We start from the raw sequence: 19,708 nt of genomic DNA, 5'->3' as shown, positions 1-19,708 counted from the left end.
GAAGAAGCTTAACCAGGGCAAAGTATAAGTGTATGGGATGGAAGTTCAGAGATTAAGAAGGAAATATAGTCTATTAAACAACAACAACAACCAAAAAAACCATTTTGTGCTCTTTCTAATACAAGTAATGTTAATAGCCAAAATTTAAATGTATATACATTTCTCACAATTTAGCAAAATAGCTGCATGATGTCACCTACATTGTCAATTCTTAAATACATCTTTTGAAGTTCAGTGAGAGGATATTATAAATACATAGGTTTGAGTTTGGCTACTACAATGAAATGAACTTAATCTTGAAGCCCAGTTTAGAATGATTCAATTTTTTCAAAATTTATTTTAACCCAGATCAAAATCAATTTTAATTGATTATTGTGTTTGTGTGTTAATATCTTTTACAGAATCTACATTTTGTGGCATTATTATGTCTCTATTTGATTTCCAATGGATGCCCTGAAATAGATCATGAATTACCCTTTCCAGAGAGACTCTGGCAAAGATGAAACCATGAAAAACTTGAAATCCCTTTTTAAAAATACTCTTGTGCCTCTGAGAAACTGTCATTTTGTGCTACTGTTTCTTTTGATTTCTGGAAGGAAAAGGAAGATGACTCAAGTAGTACAGATGGTCCAGTTTTGTGTGTTTCTGGCTGTCAAAAATTTCCTTGGTCAGAGTCTGGGTTTTACAAGTGATTGAAAACTAGCATTTATTTTACTTTTTTTTCTTAGATAAATTTGCAGTATTCTGCACAGACACTTTCGTATTGATAAATGTCTTAGTAATTTTTTTTTATTCTAGTGTATATTATGAGCAAGTAAAAATTATTAATCTTTGGCAAGAGAATTAATTTTTGTGAGTTTAATAAGCTGATGAGGCTCACAAATATGTCAAGCAAGCCAGAGCTGTTGCTGTGCAAGGTATCAATGGTGATTTGAAGGTGGGGAGTCACCCATCTTGTAGGAATCAAAAATCTGCCAATAGTCATTATCCCTAACAAAAACAGTTTTTGTAAAGGAATATGGAACAAACCCATTCATTCTTCTCTTATAAAACACCTCTTCGGACATCCTGGCCATTTAAAAAATACTTTTATTTCAAGATGTGGAAAAATAATTCTGATTATGAATTTACAGGTTTAGATCAGTTGATTTTTTTTCCCTAGGCATGGTAAATAAGAGGAACAACCTGTTACATGTCTTAATTTTCTTTTGGGTTAATTTAGAGTGAACACTGGAGAAAATATGATACTTGGACTGCTTTAGAGTCAGAAACTCCAACTTTCAAATATCGGGGTTTTAAATTTGGGTCTCAAAAATTACTGACAGAGAAATCTGGTACCTCTGATTAGATCAAGAAAATTACCTCTTGACTTCTTTACATTTTCCTTTAATGGTACATTCCCAATGAAATTTCTCTATTGCCAAAAACTGAATAGTGTCTGTTAAGTGGCTGATAGTGTTTTCTCTACTATAGTACAGTAGAGTATTGTAGAGGCATAATTCAATCATGTGTCTGTCTCCTTATGATAACCAGATAAGATATTAATATTTAAAATTCTTTACTACATGAACATTTTTCATTCATTTATTCATTTAGAAGTGCAAAAAAACAGTATATGAGGAGTAGGAAGAGAAGGAAAAAAAATCAAGGAAAATCAAGGCACTTAGGATGTCTTGTTTTAAAACATGACAATAAATACACATCACTTTTTACACTGAAGATCTTTATGTGAATAAGTTGGTATTTCTACAGCACTGGAATGAACCTCAGATCTGCATTGTCCCTTGATCCACTAAGAAATTGAAGACTGCTTTTACATTAAGAGACAATACTAAAAAAGAGAAACTGCAGTGTAAAACATCAAGGGCCTGCCTCAGGAAAGATCTCTACATTGGCAAAGATTAATCCTTTCTGCAGAAAAAGATCATGGCTGTTCTGAGACAAGTGAGAGGTAAATAGATCCCTATGTAAAAAAGAGACTAAAAAAGAAAAGAACTATGTAGATAAACAAGTCTAAAAGAATTTAAAGGAGGGAAGGATCTATTTGACAGTCTACTGGGATTCATACCTTGGAATATCTAAGAAAATTCTTCCTTCTTAAGAATGAATGAGATTTGTTCATCATTTGTTTGTATTTCCTTCTGTAATTTCCTTTCCAAGTTTGTAATCAAGTTTTTTACACTTTCCTTCATTAGAATAAAACTTGCTTTCACTTCATGAACTGTGGTCATGAAGGTGACTGAAAACAAAAATACCTCTTATTAGGTATCAGGCCTGCAATCCAACAGAATTTTGGGGGTTTTAGTGATTGTAGTAAGTTTTCCACCAGACTGCAAGAGTAAATTTGGCTGACAGTAGTGTCTATGTGAGGCAAAGAGATCTTGCTTAAGGCAACAAGTGCTATATCACCAAAAAACCAGGATGTAGTTGCAGACCTCATCTCAACACAGACTTGTATTTCTTTATATTTCTTCCAAAAAGTAATATTCAGAGATAGTTTAACTTAATATTTCAGCTCTAGAAACATGTGGCATCTGAAATAAATATGTAGCATGCATATTTGGTAAATATGAATTCTGAAAGCGTGAGGATTAGATTTTCATCACTTAAATGCAAGTATGTACCTGAGATGATTAAATTCTAAGAATATTGTCCCTTGACAAATTATCTACTAAGATGGCAATTGGGAAACTGACAATTCACTTTATAAAAGACCAAACTGATGGCATCATCAGCATTCTTTTATACAATTACTTTCTCAAGGGTAGTTTCCAAGAGAAAGAAAGATACTCAAAGACCAATGAATTACCCAGCGATCTTGGGGTTCACAGTTATTAGAGTTATGTTCCAAGAAAAAGGATAAAAGGAAGTAGACCCACCTCATAAGTAACACAGCCTGTTTTAACAAAATGTTCATAAACTTCAGCTGGAAATAGGTATACTGCAGATGTCATCCTATCTCACAAAGACTTGTTGCCATGAAAATTTTAAGATTCATTTTGAAGTGTGAAGAAGTAAGCTCTGAGATAAAAACATAAATGTCTGCTACTCATGTGCCAATGAAAATTAGGCCCACTTATCTAAATGGTCATCCAAACTCAAAATGAGCTACTGCTATACATGAATGATCTTTCTTCTGGTAGTTTGAATTACCACTTCCTCAAAATTAATATATTCTGCCAAATGAGTATTTATTTTGTACTTTGAAACATGGAATGTCTGTATTTATTCTGCATGCATTACAGTTGTTTGAAAAGTATGGGGTTGTTTTTTGACTGAAGCCTGAGATTTTGATAAATAATGAAATTTTTGAATTCTACAATAAAAATATCAACTTTTTTCAGAAAGTTGATTTACATTTTAAATATCATAAGGCACTTATACTTTCATGGGTAGATACAATATTCCTCTACAACAAAAGTTGAACATTTTCATTAATTCAAACTTGGCAATGGTTACACAACAATAATGTGATGAATTATTTCTTAACAGCAGTTTTCTATTACAGATTGAAACTGAATTGTTCCACTGACTTCACTGAGGAGAACAGTCCATTTGTAGGACACAGTTCTACTAGAAAAAGTAGGTTCCAGTAGAAATTTCTTGCCAGGTCGAACTGTTTACAGCTGAAGAGTTGTATTTCCTGAGGTTTATTTTCACTGCAATGTAAAGAATAGACATCAATTATATCAAAACTACTAATAATATTCATTTTAAGATATAGCTGGAAAACAGTGTGAATTGAGTCCATTACTCAGTTTTGGTATGGTTCTCAGCTTCAGAGCTAATGAGGAGGAATAGATACCACATAAAAGCTCACTCATGAGCTCATTATCGTGGGATAATGTTAACTGTGACATACACAAAATTTCTATGTGAATTAAATTAAAGCACCATAATAAATCAAGGAAAATATGTATACAACAAATTTGCCAGAAAAATCTCTTGGTTATTAAATTCTCTGTATTGGTCCTGGAGGCTACTGAAAAATCCTTTATTCGTAAGATGATATCATGCTACTGCGGTAGTGGAGGAAATATTTCTTTTATCCCTTCCCAAAATACATCAGCATTTTGAGTTGTAATGCAGGTAATAATCAATTTCTGACTTCACCATAAAATCCCAATTGCTAATGTTCTGAATAGTTAATTAAACAAAACAAAGCAAACACCTCAAAACTCCAAAACAAACAGTTGAAGATACAGTCTTTCACCTTGATTGAATTTTCTTTTTCTCATAAAATTATGTCTTTTGACACATTATTTTACTCCTGCTGCTCAGATTTGGAACGTAATTGCCTTTATCCATTGATTTCTGTTTTTGTTTATTTTTAAGTCAACTTGAGATTTTCAGCTTTGGGGTTATTTTCCTGAAGCTTTTGCTATATAAGCTATAATAGCTTAAGGACAAATAAGCAGAATAATTTAGGAAGCTTCAAGTTGCATATTTTTCTTACAGATTTGTGTAATCTGCTTATAAGTATGCACACCCTTTGTTTTAGCCACTAAAAATTTGAATTTACTGTAAGAGCTAACTGGATATACATCTACAGTGCAAGTAGCGTACAGTACTTTATCCCTATCATGCAGGCGTGCAATGCCAGTCTGAGGCTGAGTGACTGACTCATGTCATATGTATCCATGATATCTGGAGTTGATGCTCTCCTAGGAAATGCACCTCTGTGCCTGCACAGAGTAAAACTGAATTGCTATAAGTTGGGTAAAATTTATGTTGCCTGTGTCACTGTGCTATTGGGAATCAGAAAAGAAAAGGCTCTTCATATAGTAAAAGCCACCTTCAGCTATGTAAGTAAGCAGAGTAAAGGGGCCTAAATCCTCTGGAAATTTCTGGTATAGAAGTATTTTGTTAGTATTGAATTAACAACATGGGCTGTGAGTCACCTAATAGGCAAGAGCTCAATTACCAAAATTCAGAAAATTGATATTAATTTTTGTTTCACATAGGGTGGAATCAAAACTTTTTCATTCTTTAAGGAATTTATAGAAAATTTTTCCTTTTAACAATTATTATGGATCACCACACAGTGCAAATGTGATCCATGTTCACAGATTTACAGATTTATAGATTCAGAGAATATTCTGTTGGAAGGGATTAATCAGGTTTGACCACAGAAAGGAAAACAGAATAGTAGAAGCCATATAGCTAGTTTGTCTTTACTGTATTGCTAGACTACCAACTCAGGATCAAGACAAAATGCTAGGTAATATGCTCTAGAAAATAACTATTCAGAACAGAGATTTTCTACCTATATTTCTGCAAAAGGAATGTAAAGAGCATTCCAACTGTGCAGAATTTTATAAGATGCTTATAAAGAATGGTTAATAATATAAAAAAATTGTACATGGATGCTTGGATATCATAGACAATTGATAAGGAAGGCACAGTGAAGAATTCTGAACAACTCTGAAGAACGTGGGCTGCTAGCTTTCATTCTCTTGCCCCATCTGAATGTACTGTTCCATCTTGATGAAGGCACATGAACAAACCAGGCTTCCCTTCCTAAAAAGGTCACCCATAGTTTTAAGGAATAAGTGTGATGATAAGGCAACAAATGGTGTTACTAATAAGGGTATATTAGTATATTGAGTCTTAAGGCTTAATATATTGAGTCTTAAGGTTCAAGCCAACCTGTACCAATCAGACAGTGAGATCTCCCTGGGGAGACTCCCTGGCAGTGCTGCCTTAGTTCCAGAAACATACAATAGCTCTGAATTAGGTTAACTGAGTTAGTCGTTGTTGACAGATGTGTTCCAACTGGGTAGCCAGATAAAACACAGTAGACTTTGTGAAAAATGTGGATCAAATAAACTGCCAACTAATTGATTGAAATATTCATCAAGGAGTATGATTTAGAAGTGATAGGCTCAAGGAAGATCCTGATAGAATTTTTTTGTCTTTCTATTTATTTGGAACTCCCTGGAGCTGGCATTTCTGCTGATGAATAACATCTGTGTTAGGAGCAAAACAAGAAGGCTATATTATTGGCAGTTCGTCTGCATAGGTATTAGGAGAATAAGACTTCTTACTGGTATGAAGGAGATCTGTGCAGGAGGAAAATTTGATTACAAATCTGCAGTCAAATTTACGTATACAGTGATTTTTTTTTTTTCTTTTACTTGTCTAATACATTATTTTTTCCCAAAATTGACTTCTTTAATTACAACAGTAGATAAAAGAGAGGCGTTATAAGTGGCTAGTTGCATTTCCATTGAATTGGTTAGAAAAGCTGAATATATTGACTGTATTAGCAGTGAGATAGGGGATTAATGACAGGGATGGGAAAAGATTTAGAAGTTAGGATTTAAATTTAACTAAATAAAATAAAATATAAATTAAATAGAAGGATCTTACAGATTCTGCTTTTCCTGCTTCTTTGGGTAGTTGACTAAACAGAGTGGTGACATGGGAAGACCTTTAGAATATTTAAATAAGGAGAGTGGATCCCTGTCTCTCTGCAACATTCACCCACTCAGAACTACCTGTACTATCACAGCTTGATTCCTATGTTCAACACATTACCTTTTGATAAAAAATAAACTAATTAAGGGAAGAATTTCTTGAAACTTTCTGCAAAGTTTCCCCTGTAAATTGCTTCCCTTCCTACTTTCTGTTCTTCAGCTGTGAGACTTTACATAGTCTCAGGAATATTGCTTTAAAGAAAGATATCCAATGCCAGCTTCTGCTGTGCAACATCTCTCTCTAGTTCAGTTTTGAAAACACACTGAAGGATGAAGATTCCAGAACTTTTGAATTGGTTGTAGAATTTTTTTCAACCAACTAAAAACTTGGTTGCCCACTGTTTTTTTAAGGAAAACAGTTCCAGACCTCCTTATGAAAAAGCCTGTCTAAACACTGAGTTTCAGCAGTGCCATCTTTCTGGAATATGTAATAATGACACATGAATAATTTCTGGTAAACACAGAAAGTCCTCCAGGAGAACTTATGACAAAGGTAGAAATTAGAGATATATGACCTCTTCCCACACACCAGCCTTATAAAAGTTTACTTACATGACTCTTCATAATTATAATTTTGGAACAATACTGATTCTTTTATTCAACAAAGTGCTTTTTCTCCAGTGATGTGTGCAATAAACTCAGACTTGGTGAAAGAAAATTCAGATTTAACAGAAAACAAATTGCCTGGCCATGTGAATAAGAGGCAGTTCTATGCAAAACATAAATAGAATCAGCTTTCAATATTTGCTCCTCTCTAAGTGTTCTTTGATGATAGCTTATAATAAGGACCAGCCTCTTCTTCAAAATTTGCTTTGTCCCATCTATGAGTAATTACACACATCAAGAACTAGGGACAGCCAAGTTAAGATATGCAGCATCTCTGTAACACTGAAAGTGTTGAAAACTGAAGCTCAAAAAAATTCAACAAGGAAAGTTTTTGCAACATATATTTTTGACAAGTTCTTTTCATTAAACTCCTCTTAGGGGCATTGAAGCATTTTTTTTTCCATTTGAAGAATTTTTATTTTTAAATTTTTTTTAAATAACAAAAGGAAAAGCTGCCTTTGGGCTCAACTCCTACATCAACTAAAACCAGTGACTGGACTATTAGACTTGAATAAAAAGGATGTGTCTTTTAACTTGCTCCAAACAAATGCATCTAGAGCCACCAGCACTTGAGCTTGTAGTGCTGTTAGCTGTGCACAAACATACAATATCTCTCTCTTACTCTTTGTGAACAATAGCAAGGATTATTCATGGAGATTTTTCTGCATGAATCATATGTAGCTTTCACCTCAGAAGCACTATGGCTTTAAATGTTTCCCTTTGATTTCTGCACAGCAGGAGTCATAAAATAAAGCTTCTGGGATGACACTGACACTGAAAATTTGCTGGAGTTCTGCTCTTGACCTTAATTTGTGTGCAGTCAAGGGGAATTCTAAAATCATAGATGTGTCCTCTTCTGGCTCTATTTGTGTCAGTAAAGATGCTTTACTACTGGTTGCTCATTACTTTTCTGTAGCTTCCAATTGAAAATATCATGTGAGTCCTAATCTGCTTTAGAAAATTGATTATCTCAAAACTCTTTCATTGGTGGGTTAATTTTTTAGGTCTAATTTTACCTTTAAAAGGATTCAAATGAGCTCACATCAGTGTTTCCATTGATGGAAGGAGCAGAAATTGAAAGCACAAAGGATGAACACAAAACATAATAATTTTTTAAAAGGTGAATAATTGACATTATCTGAAGATAAAGATTTGAGACGGAAGTTGTTGAGTGAACAGGGAGAAGCTCTTACCTAGAATAAAATTGGATCAATCCATTATTTATCTTCACCTCCAAGAAAGCCAAGACTGCCTCCCCACCATCTTCCCCAGAGGTATTCCAAGCTAAACTTTTATAGTTCCATCCAACATAACACTCTATCTGTGCCTGCAAAGGTATAGTGAATTCCAAAAGAACCTGTAACAGGTACAGGTGAAATGACCACTTATATATCCAAAAATAAAAAAAACATAAGGCACACCATCAGCCTCACACTGACAATTTATACTGTGAAAGTCTGGAAATCTTAAAATCCAGGTCACAAAATGAATACCTGTAATACCAGAATAGACCAGATATTAGTTAAAGGTCTTTAATCACCTAACATCTATTAAGTCTATGCCTAACATACATTTACTGATCTCCCCAAAATACAGTTAAAGACTATCTTCTACATTTCTAGAGGATATATTATTTGCAAGTGCATATATGGGAATACACATGTATGAGAAAAAGAAATAAGGAGACATACACATATCTATCCAGCACAGCAAAAAAAATCATAACATGTTAAATTTTTTAACAATATACAGGGGAGTATGAACAGGCAAAGAATTAGTTTATTGCGTTATGACTTAATACTTAAAATGTTAAGGATTATACTACAGTCAAAAGGAGTTTGAAAGTTCAACGGTTGCCAGTGAGATTGCCATACTCTTATAATCTAATTCTTCTTCAGTTTCCTCTGAAATGTCATTTTATAACCTTATGCTTTCTTTTCCCCTATCACATAAGCCCATGGGATCTAGATTGGCCTCAAATTAATGTCTCATTACCCATGAGCTATGCTATCAAGCAGATTGGGTGATACAGCTAATGATTCTTTAGCAGATAGTTCTTCCTAGCAACTCCAAGTTTCATTGTTACATTTATTTTTTCCAAAATCAGACAGGCCTTAAAGAAGTAGAATAAAGGACACACATGCTTGTCCATACACATATCCCTTATACTCTGGTTTGTCAAAAGCAGGTTGGCCCAAGTTCAAGAGCCATTCTTGAAGCAGAACCTCATTCAATCACATTCTATACAGCTGAAGAGCCAATCCAACCATTTAAGTGAATGCTACCAGAGGCTTTTAAACCAGATAAAACTTCTTCAGAAAAAAAAAAAAAAACTTGCTGAAATAAAGGGAAAAGTATGCCTCTGAAGTACAAGCTACTCTTATCAGAAGTCACATTTTTTTTTCTTTTATTCAGCTCCATATCCATTACTAAAAATAGTCCCTTACTTCTGACATTATCAAGGAGGCTTTGAGATGTAAGAATCAGTACTACTGCAGACTAAGTACCTACAACTGTCTGACTTGGTAAAAGATCCTTAACTACTTCATTGATATGTCTGGAGTTTGAGACCACTGAAACGACAATCAGGAGATAAAACTGGGAGTTTCAGGTTTCCCCAGTTATCAGAAAATTACCTCCCAGAGAAATCAAAGTTTTATAAATTATGGTTTCTTGTCCCTTTTAATTTCAATAGCCAGTAACTAGATATTAAAATACATGGAGAGCTAGGTGTCTTTCCAGTGTAGAAACAGAGACAATAAATTGTTTCTTACGTTACAATGCAAGTCTTTTTTATTTACCCACATACTCCATCCTAAGAAGCAGGCATGAATGCATCTATTAGATATGTTGTCCCTCCCTCCTTCTCTCCCTCCCTCCCAAAGAGGTTCTATCACAGCTTCCCTAAAGAGATGCTTGGACATGTTGACCTGATTTAAAAAGCATAGGGCTAAAAATCCTGTTCTTGCTGGAAAAGATGATAGTTGTTACCTTCTGAATAAAGATTTCTGTAAATTTTGCAGGTAAACCACAAGAAGCTTCAAGATGAAGTGGGAATAGTATCGAGGACTTGAAAAATATTTAGGAAGTACATTTTTTTTTAATAGAAATGTACAGATTATTCCCAGAAGCCTCTGAAGCAGTCTCTTTTTGCACTCTGAAATGCCGCCATGCCCACCCTGAAGCCCCCTGGCTTTGCCTGTCCAGCAGAGGCATGGTCAGCTGCGGGGGACACTCCCCTGTGTCTCGAGGAGAGTCGGGGAGCAACTAAGACAGAGCGCTTTGCTGTCTGCCTTGTATGGAGGAGAGGCGGCGTCCGAGGAGGCAATAAGGGAGCCGACTCAAGGCTGGGGAAACAGTCTCAGGTTTAATCCATGCTCTGAGGAGCTCCAAATGCCATTCTATCTGACAGCCGAAAGCGCCCCCAAGGCTTTTGCAACAGCTTAAATACCAGGGTGGTAACAAGGGGGAAGGGACGCCCACCATGCAATGAGGGGATTCAGGGGAGTGGAAGGTGGAAGGACAGACAGACTCACAAACCAATGGGGGAAGTTTAAGGGAGGGAGCCCTGGCCCTCATCCACTCACTCGACGCCCAAGGTGGAAGATTCTGGGAGAGTGGGATGGTGAGCTGAGTGATGGACAGGGTACCAGGGAGGGGACAGGGGAATGACTGAGCATTTTCAGGGAGATTGGCATGGAGGGAAAGGAGGGAAAGCTCAGGGTGGAACCATTGGGAGAAAATAGGGGGTGAGGGGCAAACCATGAGAGAACTGTTACAGAAATATAAAAACACAATACAACACTGAAACCAAAATACATCTTGAAGCTAGGATTAATCTTACACCTTCATAATTTTTGTCCATAATATAGTTCTCTCTTCAGACATAAAGTCAGCAAGAATAATTGTTCTATACTATGGGTCAACTATACCTAGAGAAAAAGGTCTATATTGCTATATTCACAAGATTACAAGAGTGACCATGAAGTGATCTTCAAACTAGATGGAGATTGCATTTACACTGATGAAAGAAGAGTGATAGCAAGAAGAAAAACTGTGATGTTCAGATCACGACTTGCTCATGGAAATGGAAATACAGAATAATACTACCTTAGGAAAACTGATATAAAGGTGAAATTTTAGCATCTAAAGATAAATGACAGCAAATATATTTATGGAGAAAGCTAGTAAAGTTTGGCAGAAAAAGAATGAAAGAAAGAAAAGAGCTCAAATAGAACAGGTAAAGATTATTATGGGCAACAGAAGAAACACTACAATATTATCATAGGTAATATGTTAAAGAGGATGTGAGTGAGAAAATAGTTTAGGGTAGGAAGTAAAGAGAAAAATAAAAAGCAAGAAATAGTTGAATGTATATACTACACAGACAGCTAATTAGCAGAAATCTGAAAGACACGGGGGATGTCCTTAGACACTGCATTAGTAAAAATTTGAGTTGCGAAGTAAAGAGGAACTACTGTTTTCCCTGACTTGTTCACTTCTAAAGGTCACCAAACACTTTTTAGCTTTCTCTTAAAGCCCCACTAGTGATTATATTAGTGATTATATTAGTGATTATACTTTCTAGTCTCTCTCACTTTCTCCGTGTTTGCTCCTTCAAAATTTTTCTCCACTGCCTCCCTTAGTTTCCTCTCTGTGCCATGCTGCAGAGGCCATAGGACAACCATAAATCAGGAAGCAGGAGTTTAATTAGATGCAGAAGGTGAAGGGAAGCCAATATAGAGACTTGAAGTGGAGCCATCATATAAATGTGTGGTAACACTTGTCTGTTTTAAAAGTCAGCCTCCTGCTGTTCACATTTGTATTTAATTTGCAAACAGTAGGCGGAAATTTGGAACTTGTAGACTTTCAGTTCTTCCTGATGTGCTGCATGTTTTAGCTGAGGAAACACTTATTCAGACTGACAGTCTTCCTTAGCTGAAGTTCAAAAGCAGAGTGCTGTAGGAGATGCCAATGAAAAACACAGATACCTTACCCTATAGACTGATTCCAAGTGTTCAACTCCAGCTAGTGTTTCAGCAGCTATTTTAAATATGACTAGATCAACTGTAACTCTTACAAATCTCAAAAGCATGACATTTAGCATGTACTCAAGTACCATTCTGTACATTTCCAAAAATGTTAATGGAAGTTATTATATAAAAGTCATATTATGATATAAAAGTTACTATATTGTGGATGATATTTTTCACATGAGTTTTATTTGAACTGCTTTTCTCTTTTTCAACTTGTTTGCATTTTTCAGCATAGTCAAAAAATAAAGCTACCATCTTCAGTTTTTCCTTGCAGTTATGTAAGCTCTCCTCCTCCACTAAACACAGTGGAGTATTTTGAAACCATGACTTTGTTGTTCTCCTGCACAGTTATTTATTCTCAGCAAACTTCTAGTACTGGGGAAAGGATAAACATCACCTGCATGAAGGTGTCTCTCCTTCTAGTTAGCTGTCCCAAGACAGTTCTAAAGTTTTCTTTCTCAAATCTTCACATACCATTAATTCCAGGGATGATCAGTCTAAGAACAAAATTGAATCCAGGAAGTCTCTGTATCTTGGCTGCTGGAGCTAGGGGGGCAGAGTAGCGGAAGTATTCTTGTGCCTAGTTCCTCTGTTAGTCTCTTATGAAACACTAGTATGCTCTACAGACAAGAAATCACAGACTAGTAGAGGTTATGGTCGGTCCTGCTGTACATTTCAGAGTATACCATATGTTGTAACCTCATTAGCCTCCATTCCTCTGAGTCTCAGAAGTCTAGAAAGGATCTACTTTTCTAATAAACAAGAAATGAAAAATAATTTTAAAAAACCAGACTTCTAGATCTTTTTTGCAATTATTAAAACCAAACAAACAAAATCTCCCACAAAACCTCAGTTAAAACTTCACTTTCATGTTAGACAACATTTAACAAGAAGTATACATCCAGCCAAGTGCAGTGACTTCTAAACAGAGACGTAACTGAGTTCTAGCTACTTATGTGTTGGACTCACAGCTACACAAGAATCCCAGAACAGTGGAAATCTGGAATACATTTATTAATTCTTAATTTTCCTTTTTTCTTCTGGACTGAGATTAAGCATTTTAAATTTAGCCCCAACATCATTGCTTCACACTGTTTTAAATGGCAGGGGGGAGTGGATGGGGAAGGAGTTGGAGGAAAGGCAGGGAGGACTAGAACAGGTCTAGCAATTTTACTTGTAGGGTGGCAGTAACTTAGCTGCTCTGGCTCATTTTTCAATGTGAAAGTGGTTGAAAAGATTTAATAGCTAAAATACAAAATAGATTTGTTCTTAACAATACTTTTCAGTACTCTGTAATCAGTTGCTACTATGAGATATATGTACAATATCATCCAAATACATCCAAAACCTTTTTAGTAGGGAGTTTGAGAGAGATAGAAGTTATGGTCAGTGGTATCAAGCCATTACGTAGGAAACACCAGGATTTCCCAGATCATCAAGAACTCAGACTCAAGCAACTCTGAGTACTGCAATATCACCTAAACTCTTAAGAATACCAGTCAAATAATTCTCATCAGATTACTGTATCTGTGCTGAAGGGCAGACCCCAGGAAGCACAGAAGGTATGTGGCTTTGCTTATATAGCACTGTATGCCCATATGACTTGGCTATGTCAGGTGTGAGGGAGAACTAACCTACATATTTTCACTCTTTATTGGCTGAGAGAGGCTGTGCCACCTTTGCTTTCCCAGCCCCAAAATGCAGCAACACCTGAACACATGATCCTTCCTGGATATCTCTTCCAGCTTCCACAATATGAAGATGCTTCTTCTCTTCAGCATCTCCCTTTCTTCTCCTTCTCTTATTGCACCTGGCAATAACATATATGAGCCTGGTCCAAACCTTCAAATAGTTTCTTCCAGATATGTATTTGGACTAAGTAACTGTCACCAAGTTCGATATTTTTAGCAAAATTATAAGCAGAATCTTAACTTCAATAAAAATCTTCTTTGAGGAGAAAGAAAGGACTGTGAAGCAAGTTCTCTTTCCACTTGAGTTTTTTGTTTGGCACTAATAAGAGATTACGCAGAACTGAATTCTTGAATAAATAATTAATTTGTACATACATATATCTGGGACTGACATTTGGAAAAAGCAGAAAAATATTATTTCAGCATGAAGCATATTTTAAAGATATTTCTAGAGGAAAACACGGGGTCGTAACTTGTAATTAAGCAGTAAGTTTACAGGAGAGCAGCCAAATATCTTTTTGATGTCTTTTTTTTTTCTTTTTGAGAGAGGTTTTGCATAAGATGATGATTTTTTTAAAAATAAAAGTTACCTTTAAACCATATTGAACTATAAGGTAGGGTCCTGTATAGCACACATTCCATTTGATTTGAAATTACTGTAGTATGAATGCCTATATCCTGTATTGCTCCTTATATTCATAGATATCAAAGTAAGTTATTAAGATAAATATTCAAATTTCATGAATATTGGTTGAGAAGCGCTGATGGTACAGTAACTTACTCAAAGTCTGTAAATTGTTGCCAAAATCAAGAGGAGTATTCTTATTCTAAACTCCAAACCAGTGTCCTACATACCAGAATTTTCTACTCATCCCTGGATTTTGAACCCAAAAGGAACTCCTTAAATGTCTGCATCTTTTTCTTACTGTTATGACTGCATTCTCAGCATTGTAGCACCTGAGCAGATTTAAATTATTTAGAAATATAGCAATCCTCCAGAAGATAGTTCTGACACAATAATCCCATTTGTAGCCTTGGACACAGATTATTACTTATCAAAGCATCCAATGTGGAAAATCAATGACAAAACTGGAACAAACTTTTTATTTCCCTGCAGTTCTTTGAAGTTATTTGTCTAACAGCAAACAGCTGCTTTCTGAGATACATCTGTTTGTTTCTCAGGTTCTTATTTTCTCAGTACTGAACTACACTAGGTAAAACCATGCACATGATTAGCAGCATATTGGAAATTACAACATTATCATAGCTGTGTATAGACAAAACAAAAGCATGATCATCACAGTACATCCTAGATAAATTCATATTGAGCATTTTAGAGCTTTTAACCTTAAATTATTAATTTATGGAAATAATGTAAGGCATATTACAATGTCAGCAGAGCTGGTCGTGTGTCAAGATGTTAAATCTCTCAGAAATACAGAGCAGTGCATTTATCAATTCCTATATTCCTATATATTATTACCTTTATCTTATCTGCAAGACTTTAGACACAGAATGAGTAAAAAACTTGAGTCATCTTCAAATTGTCAGAACAAAAACAAATAAAGGAAAGGGAAAAAAGTAATTATTAATATGAAAATATTAGTAAAAATGCTGTAGTGCTGATTTAACCTAGTAGGAGGTCTGGCTATTTTGCAATATCCATCCATATTAACAGTGAATTCAACATTGGAGTGGACTTGGCAGAGCTGGGAAGATACAAAGAAACAGTACATTGAGCATATAAAGATATACTCTGGTAATATGTACAGGGATGAAAGTTGCATGCAAGAAATCCATACAATTCTGTCCACAAACTTTGAGAACATCTATTAATCAGGATGATTCAGATGCATCTTGAAAATAAACTCTGTGCTTAGGCATATTTTCCACATTATTTTATGTGAACAGAAGACTAAAACAGGATTAAACTTTTTTTTCTAATATGGTCCAGATTATCATGGTGTCAGTCAGCACACACTGCATATTCTAAAATGTATGCCCAAAAGGTGTGCCTATTTTTTATTAGTTTAACACAAAAAGTAGTACACGATATACGACATGTCTGCAGAGTTAGATGTATTGACCTCCACAGATGAGTACATATCACCTACAAAGCTTTTATAACCTTTTCCAGAGAAGAACATTGGTCTTTTGTCAATCAAGTAAAAAAAAAAAAAAAAAAAAAAAAAACAAACAAAAAAAAAACCAAACAAAAAAAAAACCCCAAACTTTGCAGTGTTAATTTTCACCAGGAAGTTTAGAGACATTTTTTAACTTATTACACAGTCTGAGATCTGAAATTTGACTTCCAAAATTACCTACGTATTTTGATGGTTTAAGCAGATATTACATTTATCTGCAGATCAAGAGGGTTTTTATTAACTTTTAATAAGCAGCAACTTTAATAGTGAATGTTGTAAAAATATTTAGGGAGAAAGTTTGGCTTCAATTTGCTTCTAAGGGACTAAGTTTACTTAGCTTCAACTCTTTTGATTTCAATGATGTTTTTTCATCTAAATTCTGATGTAAAGTAAGGAGCCTTCTTTGTCTGGAAGTCAGTGGCAGATATTTAAAAAACCATATTAAATCAAAGTCTTTCTATCTTTAGAAATACCTATACCATAATACCTAAAAGCTCATTGTGGTACATTCCACTACCAGTGTAATTCAAAAGGTTCTTTCATTCGCTGCACATTGTCTTCAAACCATTGAAACAACAGAAATTAAAGTGGTACAAAAATTACAGTGGTGCAAGAATTATGAATTTCCTCCAAAGGACTGAGGTAAAAAAATCTATCACTTCTCCCAGCTTCTTAGAAATACATCATCATAATAATGCAAACCTAGTCACAGGAAAGTTTCAGATAATGTAAAAGATGAGTTTCACAGAAGAAGTTGGTAAGAAATTTCTCATCTTCTCCCGTTTTTGCTCTTTCCACTTAGGATTTTCCTTCTCATTTTCATTAGTATTAATTAAAAGTTGATTACCATGATTGAGAGAAGCCATAGAAAAGGGATGTCCAGACGATTGGAAATCTGATGCCATTTGGTACAAGGAAGACAATTAGCAGACATGATACTTTCTCCTTTAGTTATGAATGTTAAAACTTGCCACCAGGCTCTGGCATTTGTAGTCTTGTCCCATGAGTGAAAATTGATATTTCAAGATTAAACAGTGTGCTTTTTGAGTTTTAATTAACCGTCAACTAAAAGTTGGTGTACAAATTGACAGTTAGAAACATTATAAAGTGTTGGTATCTTATTCTACCTTTCCTCAATATTACAATCAAGGCAATGTTGCAGCTACAGAAAGAAGACAACAGGATTTTTTGTACATTTCTCTATATTGATCTCAACAATAGAAGACCATCTTTATGTAGATCTGCCAATTTGCTTTACGAACAGAAACCAAAATATATATATACGTAAGTATCATTTTACTCTCATTTTCTCATTAAATGGTTGAGTTTCCAGGTGGAAAAATCTTTCAGAACAGCATTAAGTATAACATACAACATCCCTTTTAGTATTAGTTGTTCTTCTGTTCTGTTGGCTGAATCATACTCTTTTAAAGTCAAATGAAAAAGCTAGACAAACTCTGACAAAGCTTAGATTTCCTCCAATATTATCTCTGAGGATTTAGTAGAAACTTTTTCATTAGTAATGAACAGAGATTAATATCCATTTGGAAGCATCACCCCTACCCTAATAATTGTTTAAAATTTCTTTTTTTTTCCATAGAATCATGTAGTAGGCTGCACAGAAAATGGAGGGGCGGGAATTTCCTGGGAAGATACATTTGTTAAGTTATGGTGAGGATTTGCAACTTTTTCCCATGGTTCACTATTCTTTATGTAAAACTGTGGTGCCAATCAACTGTGGTGCACTCCCCTGTTCTAGAAAGTTCAATGTTCTGTTTCCCCACTGGTTCCTTTTATGTGTCACTCCTCTTCTATGTCCCCATTGGTTGTCATCCCATCACTCCATCCTCGCACCTCCCCTTGTCCTCTCTCCCATTGGTTCCCCAGTTTCCATGCCCCACCTACCCTGCCCCTGTTATATACCTGGATCCTCCCCTGTTCGGGGCTCTCTGTCACTGAGACCCTTCAACTTGGTGCCCTGAGCCTCGCTCCTGCCCTTTTACCCTGCTATCCCTGGACCCTCCTACCCTTCGGAGAATAAACATCAGTTGGAACCTTATACAGAGAGTCTCTCTCGTTCTTCTGGGTCACGCTACTACACTACACCTGGCTGCCTGAGTGTCTGGTGGTTTGTGGAACTATCCATCCTTTCCAAGAGACACTCTTGGGAAGGTGGCCACCTCTATCAACATCTGTCGGAGTGGCCACAGAATCACAGATTCACTTTGTGTTGAAAATTATTTTAAAGATCTTCTAGTTCCAACATCTCCCCTGCCATGGGCAGGGACACCTTCCAATAGACCAGATTGCTCAGAGCCCCATCTAATATGGCCTTGAACACTGCTGGGGATGAAGTATCCACAACTTCTCTGGGCAAGTCATTCCAGGCCCTCACCATCCTCAAAGCAGAGATTTTCTCCCTAATATTTAACCTAAACCTATCCTCTTTCAGTTCAAAGTTATAACCCCTTGTCTATCACTACATACTCTCTGGAAAAAAACCCCCTCCAGTGAAAAAAACCCCTCCAGCTCTCTTGTAGGCTTTCTTCAGATCATCTGTACTCAATGTCTGAGAATCAGTTCTCAAAAAAAATTCTAAGCAGCACAGTAAGTTCCTCCTAGAAGCCCAAACATGAAAAAAAAAAAAAAAAACAAAACAAAAAACAAAAACCATGGAAAGATATTTTTTATATTCCTTTTTAGGAATAGGTTGCTTAAAATAACAGAAGATTAATAATTTCTTGTTGCTATGACTAAGCAGGAGCTTAAATATTCACTTTCTATGGACCTCACTGGACTTATGAAACAGCAGTCCATTTTTCCTACCCATCACAGCTATGTCTGCAGTTACTCATGGCCACAGATACAAGTATCTGAAATATCTGAGTCACATTTCCTATCAACAGAATATTATAAACCAATAGGAAATGCAATCTAAATGCCATCTCGATTGCACTGTTGCAAATTCTGTATCTTGTACAGCTCATAAGTCAATAAAGAAAGCCAGTATAGGTTCTAAACACTGTATTAACTGCAATAGTAATGCCAAATGCCCTTCTGACAGCTTTTAACAAGGCAGTCAGGGGTTAATGAGCTCTGGGGATTCCAAGCTAAATCCTGTCTTTTTTAGTACTTCCATTATTGTATTCCTTTCACTTTTCCCAGTGTATTCTTCTTTTCCCCTTCTGAGAAATGTTATTTAGAAGTTGGACATGAGATACTGATGCATTGACAATAAGAGTAAAGTTATTATAATGTTACAATGAAGGGACAGTCAAGAGCTGCCTCCTTTGATAATGGATCTGCTGTTTCCTTTGAATTTAGCACATGCCTCCAAACTTGTGATCTGGAAATTTTCAGGAGCTCTGAGAACAATTCTAGTCTAAAGCACCTGAATTGCCCTGAATTGAAAATATTAATGTGGACTCAAGAAACCTTGCAGACACAGTTCTGGATACAAGATCCAGTCTGATAACTGTGAAGTAGTCTGTTTTCATTCTTTATATTTCATTGCCCAAGGTCATACTGATGCTCAAAATAGTCTGTAAGGCCATTATATTAAATATTGTGAAGAAATAGTATGAGAGGTCACAGAAGACAGATGTAACATCAAAGTCTTTCCTATATACATATGCTTTTGAAGTAGAAATCTCCAGATAAAATTCAGCACTTAAGCATATCCAATAACTCCCTATGGGATGTGAATCTCCAGCATTTCCTTTTTCCAAATGCACACTGAAAATTCTTGTGCA

The 19,708-nt window shown here is 35.6% G+C and overlaps 1 long non-coding RNA gene across 1 annotated transcript in view; it reads right to left on the bottom strand.

Moving 5' to 3' along the window:
* Positions 1-288: 288 nt before the first annotated feature.
* Positions 289-19,708, bottom strand: part of LOC137464997 (uncharacterized) — a 40,253-nt gene continuing 20,833 nt past the window's right edge. The window contains exons 2-3 of the long non-coding RNA XR_010994523.1: positions 8,279-8,442; positions 289-589 (exon numbers count right to left, since the gene is read on the bottom strand). This is a non-coding gene — a long non-coding RNA (uncharacterized lncRNA). The remainder of the gene's footprint in view (positions 590-8,278; positions 8,443-19,708) is intronic.

The sequence above is a fragment of the Anomalospiza imberbis genome, chromosome Z (genome assembly GCF_031753505.1).
Source record: "Anomalospiza imberbis isolate Cuckoo-Finch-1a 21T00152 chromosome Z, ASM3175350v1, whole genome shotgun sequence".
NCBI classification, from domain to species: Eukaryota; Metazoa; Chordata; class Aves; order Passeriformes; family Viduidae; genus Anomalospiza; species Anomalospiza imberbis.
The sequence above is the reverse complement of the archived record's forward strand: the minus strand, read 5'-3'. Positions and strand labels throughout refer to the sequence as shown.